General features: G+C 46.3%; 1 non-coding gene across 1 annotated transcript; it reads left to right on the forward strand.

Annotated features, from left to right (window-relative positions):
• Positions 1-2,443: 2,443 nt before the first annotated feature.
• Positions 2,444-2,518, forward strand: Trnat-cgu (transfer RNA threonine (anticodon CGU)). Its single transcript has one exon. It is a non-coding gene; the product is annotated as a tRNA-Thr (tRNA).
• Positions 2,519-6,634: the final 4,116 nt, after the last annotated feature.

A 6,634-nucleotide genomic window follows, 5' to 3' on the forward strand; every position in this document is an offset into this window, starting at 1 on the left:
GTTCGGTAGTCACCGTGCCATCAAGAAACATCGCAGCGAATATTCCCTGACTAGACATTGCACACCACACAGTCACCTGTTGAGGGTCGAGAGACTTCTCGATCGCGAAATGCGCCAATCTCGCTTATTGACGAGCCCATTCACATGAAAGTGGGCTTCGTCGCTAAACCAGACCATACTGATTCCAATCATGTCCCGCGGCAAATCGTTTCAGTTTGAATGTTCTAATGCAAACCGTTCAGAAGTTATGACGACTTCATTTCCTGTAGTGCAATAATTGTTACCCTCTATGTGTATGTACGTACGTATGATATGTTCCATATCTCCTCTTACATCTCTGAACCGCTTTTAATTAAACTCGGTACTTATTTTGCTTACTGTCTGGAGAGAATCGCTGTAGGGGTAAGAACCACCTGCCTATCAAAGGGGTCGGCTTTCAAAATGCTGCGTCAGACATGACATTTTAATTTATTACTTCTTTACTACAAACTATACTGACAACACATTTTGCAGACAGTATTCGCATATGCCACTGAACGAACCTACAAAGTTATACCATTGTATGACACGTACTTCTGGAGTTATGACGCCATAAAGTCTGAGATGCGTGAAAAATGCCGCATCATTCTCGACGTTTAAATTTATTATTTCTTTGCAATTAACTCTATCTGCAAAAAAAATTACAGACAATATTCACATATGCCGCTGAATATATCTGCAAAATGAGATCATCGTACGACACACAGTTCAGCAGATATAAACACTGGGATGCCTGTAAAACGGCCGCATCGTGCATGGCGTTTTGATTTGTTTCACCATCTACTCTATTCGCAATACATTTCGCACGCAATATCCAAATATACCGCTATATGTACCTGCAAAATCATGTTCAAAAAATGGTTCAATTGGCTCTGAGCACTATGGGACTTAACATCTGTGGTCATCAGTCCCATAGAACTTAGAAGTACTTAAACCTAACTAACCTAAGGACATCATATACATCCATGCCCGAGGCAGGATTCGAACCTGTGACTGTAGCAGGACTGAGCGCCTAGAACCACTCGGCCACCGCGGCCGGCAAAAACATGTCACTGTACGTACATTGCTCAGGAGATATGAAATCATACAGGCCGAGTTGCGTGAAAACAAAATTTCAGGACGAAATTCGGCAGGGCGGTAAGGATACAGGTGAACATGTGTACAAATATGTGTGAAATACGTTAAATTTATGTGGCGTGTGTGTTTTTTGGCAAAGCTGTGGGAAAAAAATCCTCCTCAGCGCCTGGATAGCTTGCAACCAGACTTAGATCTGGAAAGACTGTGGGTATAAGGGCCAGAAGTCTGCTATTGGGGTGATAACGTGGAGACTGTAGGGGGAAGGAAGATATAGACAGACAGAGAGGGGGGAGTAGGGCATGGAAGCAAATGTTGGGTAGGAGGAGATGGACACAATGAGTGAGAGATGGACAGAGTAGAGGGAAGAAGAAGATATGAGCAGAGAGAGGGAGGAGATGGACTAACAGATGGTGGAGGAGAAGATAGACTCAGAGAAGGTGGAGGAGGAGATGGATGGAAAGGTAAGAAGGAGGAAACAAACAGAGAAAGGAAAGATGTCATGGAAAGAGAGAGACAGGAGAAGGGGATTGACAGAGAGAGGGAGAGGAGGAGATGAAAAAGAAAAGGCGATGGAAAGAGAGAGATGGGAGAAGAGGTGAACAGAGGGAGGAAAGTAAAGGAAATGGATGGAGCGAGGAAAGAGAAGGAGATGGAAAGAGAGATATTGGAAGAGGAGATGGATAGAGTGAGGGTGGAGGAGGAAATGAATAGAGAAAGAAATGACAATGAAATGAACACCCTTAGCTGCTTACAGGCGTTGACATACGTCAACGTCGACAGATGAAATTGTGTAGCCCGACCGGGACTCGAACCCAGGATCTCCTGCTTACATGGCAGACGCTCTATCCATCTGAGCCACCGAGGACACAGAGGATAGCGCGACTGCAGGGATTTATCTCTGGCACGCCTCCCGCCAAACCCACATTCTCAACGTATTGTCCCCCGCTACATTCGTAGTGCCCCCTTCCATTATACTTATTACTCGCCGTTTCTCGTAAGAGTTCAGGCACTGTTTGTGCATTTGCAGAGAAGAACAAGATGCTCAAGTGGCCGGTGAGCCTTAACTACTTATATACTAAGAACATGTCCGAAAGAAGAGATACCATCTTAGTATATATATAGTTAAGGCTCACCGGCCACTTGACCATCTTCTTCTGCGCGAATGCACAAACAGAGCCCAAACTGTTACGGGAATCGGCAACGCGCCGCGAATAATGAGTATAATGGGCGGGGCCACTACGAATGTAGTGCGGGACAACACGTTGAGAATGTGGGTTTCGCGGGAGGCGTGCCAGATTTAAACCCCTCAGGTCGCGCGATCCTATGTGTCCTCGGTGGCTCGGATGGATAGAGCGTCTGCCACGTAAGCAGGAGATCCCGGGTTCGAGTCCCGGTCGGGACACACAGTTTCATCTCTCCTCGTTGACGTATGTCAACGCCTGTAAGCAGCTAAGGGTGTTCAAAAAAATGGTTCAAATGGCTCTGAGCACTATGGGACTCAACTGCTGTGGTCATCAGTCCCCTAGAACTTAGAACTACTTAAACCTAACTAACCTAAGGACATCACACACATCCATGCCCGAGGCAGGATTCGAACCTGCGACCGTAGCAGTCGCACGGTTCCGGACTGCGCGCCTAGAACCGCGGGACCAGTGCGGCCGGCAAGGGTGTTCATTTCATTGTAATTTCATTCTAACGAGCTGCATGATCACCGATGGTATCTGTTCTTTCGGACATGTGATGGAAAGAGAGAGACAGGAGGAGGGGATGGACAGAGAGAGGGAGAGGGGGAGATGGAAAGGAAATGGTGATGGAAAGAGAGAGGGAGAGGAGGAGATGGACAGAGGGAGAAAAGGATAGGAAGTGGATGGAGCGAGGAAACAGAAGGAGATGGAAAGAGAGATGGGGGAAGAAGAGAAAGAACAGATACCATCTTAGTATATAAATGGAGAAAGGAATGAGGAGACGGGAAGACAGAGATAGGAGGAGAAGATGGACAGTGAGACGAGAAGGAGGAAATAAAGGGAGTGAGGAGTAGACGATACCACGAGGAGATGGCCTCAGGGGGATGAGGGTATGGACAGATGGGAAGCAGCAGATGCACAGAGAGAGAGTCTGGGGACGCAGATTGTGTGTGTGTGAATTTTGTTGCTTCTTTTTATGTATTTGCTGACAGCACTTCACCCTGGTTGTCTTGCAACTTTTTCTACATCAGATAATGTTTTACTAAATAATATTTTTAATGCAGCTGTCATGCTCTGACAGTAAGTTAGCATGCTAGTGACAGACAGAGCTGTGGCTGCGATCTGCGGTGTGGGAAGCGCGGACAGCCGCAGGCCGCAGACAGCGCGTCCGGAGCAGGTGGCACAGCGCACGCCCGCCGCGACCTGGGTCACCAGAGGTCACGCCCAGCACTGCATATCGATTCCTCCCGGGCGGAGCCGGAGTATGACGACGCAGTTTATCCCCGGGATAGGAAACTCATTAAACTGAGCCGGCGGCGGCGTAGTTATCTGATGACGCCCTAAGTTACTGTTACAGCACCGAACTCACCTTTGTACCAAAATGAATTCCACGTCGCGGTCGTAAATAATTTCCCTTCTTTTTCCCTTGTCTCTATATGTATACTGAAGTCGCCTCATCGCGTCCGTCTGTATCTCAGAAACTGCTGCAGGGATTTTGATCCGGTTTTCACTAAAAGATTAACTGATTCACGAAGAAGATTTTTTGTATTTAATTTCCTATTGTTTCATACAAACTGTCGGAACTATGAAGAATTAAAAATTAAGTACTGAAATTGACGTCATTGCCACCTACTGAGCCGGCCGGAGTCTGGAACCGCGCGACCGCTGAGGTTGCAGGTTCGAATTCTGCCTCGGGCATGGATGTGTGTGATGTACTTAGGTTAGTTAGGTTTAAGTAATTCTAAGTTCTAGGGGACTGATGAACTCAGAAGTGAAGTCCCATAGTGCTCAGACCCATTTGACCCACCTAGTACTAATAATAATAATGTCGTGTGACGAGGACCTCCCGCCGGGTAGACCGTTTGCCTGGTGCAAGTCTTTCGATCTGACGCCACTTCGGCGACTTGAGCGTCGATGGGGATGAAATGATGATGATTAGGACAACACAACACCCAGTCTCTGAGCTGAGAAAATCTCCGACGCAGCCGGGAATCGAACCTGGGCCCTTAGGATTGACAGTCTGTCGCGCTGACCACTCAGATACCGGGGGCGGACTAACCACCTACTGAAAGGCAGCCAGAACTCGAGACAATAGCAGTGCCGTGAGAGATCACAAAGCGTGGCCAAATTCGTATCCGGCATTGTCTAGCTGTAAAAGTCTGGATACGAACCAAAAGATTGTAGGATCGAATCCAAACTAGATGATCTTTTTTCACTCTGCCTTTTAACCTATCATTCACCTCTCAGTTACGTGGGGACGCGCCACAGACGAAACGTGGCTAAGATTCCATGTTACATTGTAACTCCCCTTTTAGGGACTGGATAACTGGTTAGGGACATGCAGGTCGCGTAAGTGACATGGGATTGAATCCAAACGTTTTAGAAGAACTGCATAGCGAAAACAAATGCGAATCCAAATCTGTGGTTTCCAATTCTGTATGCATAAAGTAAAACGTAGCATGGGAGGCAGCTTTGCTTAGTTTGTATAAAGAAAGTTCTACAGTAGCGCAGCATATGACTCACCTTTCAGTTTTTTTTTTCTTTCCGTGGGTCTGATGTAGATGCCAACACGATTGTCTGCTTGTGGGGGGGGGGGGGGGGCGAAAAATAATATTTATTTGAATACCTTTAAATTACACGGTAGACTGTTAAATGAATCTTCACTGGCAATAAAAAAATTTAGTCCTTTTGAAGATAATAAAAGACATGTGCACGATCTTCTGGAATGGGAATGATAACACAAGATTCTGAAATACCTCTACAGATGACTGAAAGTCGCATATCGAAATATGGCAGAAATTTCAGACAGCAAATTTCTGCTGCCGTCAGATTACAAGTCGCAATTCCCAATCTTAATTCACTGCAAAACCTTCAAACAACGGATTGTAATTTACTCAGCTCTGAAGTACTCTAATAAACATTAAGAATAATGAAAAGAAAACAACGTCATCGCCAGGCTGTCATGTGAGACTTACAATTTGAAATATTCAAGTATTTTTTGTCAATAGTTGCCCTGCAATCATTTGACAACAACTTCTTCTTCTTCTTTTTCTCCTTTAGCTTGTGCCTTTATCCTGCGGTTTCGCAGGGTTGGCATGGTTAGATACGGATTTGGCAATGTTAACGTTAAGGGGTGGATGGAATCCCTTTCTGCTGCCACCCCGTACCCCCAGGACGGAATTAGTGAACCCCAGCTGTCTGCATCTAGTGTAATCCATGGAATAGTGTGAACGTTTTCAGATGTCTGCGAGTCGTGTAACTGAGGCTGGACGTGGGGAGCAGCTCGGTATTCACGTAGTGGGATGTGGAAAACTGCCTAAAAACCACATCCAGGATGGCTGGCACGCGGGCCGGCGCCGTTAATCCACTGGGAGGATTCGCTCCATGGGCGACGCGCCTACCCGAGTCCAGGAAGCAGCGCATTAGCGCTCTCGGCTAACCTGGCGGGTTCATTTGAGAACAACTGCATTGCGAAAAATATGCGAATCCGAAATATGTTGTGTTTTATGTTGAGAAACTTTGCTTTGTTTACATGCAGTTCGTTCTTTCAGCAGAGCAATTCTGCTAGGTGGGGACACGATTCTTTGCATGGCACAGCGCAGAGATCTAGAGATTTAATGTCAGGAGAGGCAGACCTTCCAGTAGAAAAGGAGTCGGGATTATTGTGTTGTCAGTAGAGAAAGACTAACAACAGAAGTGGTCGGTCCGGAGAACTCAGTGACTTAGAGCTTGGAATGGTCATTAGAAGTGACCTGAGTAACAAATCCATCAGGGACACCTCAACTCTTCTAAAGTTTCCCTAACCGAATGTTGGTGATGTGCCAAGTGAAAACCTGAAGGAACAACCACAGCTAAAGTAAGACCAGACCTCATGCGCTCATGGACTGGGACCATCTATCATTGGGGAAAGCGGCTGTAAAACGTCACATCAGATAAGCAAAAGTAATCACTCGTGAGTTCCCAAGTACAACCAGCCGTCTAACTACCACAATGGCTGCGTGTAGGCAGTTAAAAAGAATGGGTTAGAATGGTCAGGCAGCTCCTCATAAGCCATATATTTCTGTAGTCAACGCTAAGCGACGCTGAATTAGTGTAAAAGCGACAGTTGATGACTGAAAACTCGTTATTTGAAGTGATGAATGACCCTATACCCTGTGTGCATCTGATGGTAGGGTTCAGGTTTTGCGAATACCTAGAGATAGGTACCTGCCGTCATGTGCCGTGCCAACAGTGGAGGGTGGAGGAGGTTGTGTTAGGGTATGGGGTGTTTTCCTTGATTAGTGTGTGGTCACCATGTTGTGCTTAAGAAGACGCTAAACGTCTAAGGATTAATA

This window comes from Schistocerca gregaria, chromosome X (genome assembly GCF_023897955.1).
Source record: "Schistocerca gregaria isolate iqSchGreg1 chromosome X, iqSchGreg1.2, whole genome shotgun sequence".
Classification (NCBI taxonomy): domain Eukaryota; kingdom Metazoa; phylum Arthropoda; class Insecta; order Orthoptera; family Acrididae; genus Schistocerca; species Schistocerca gregaria.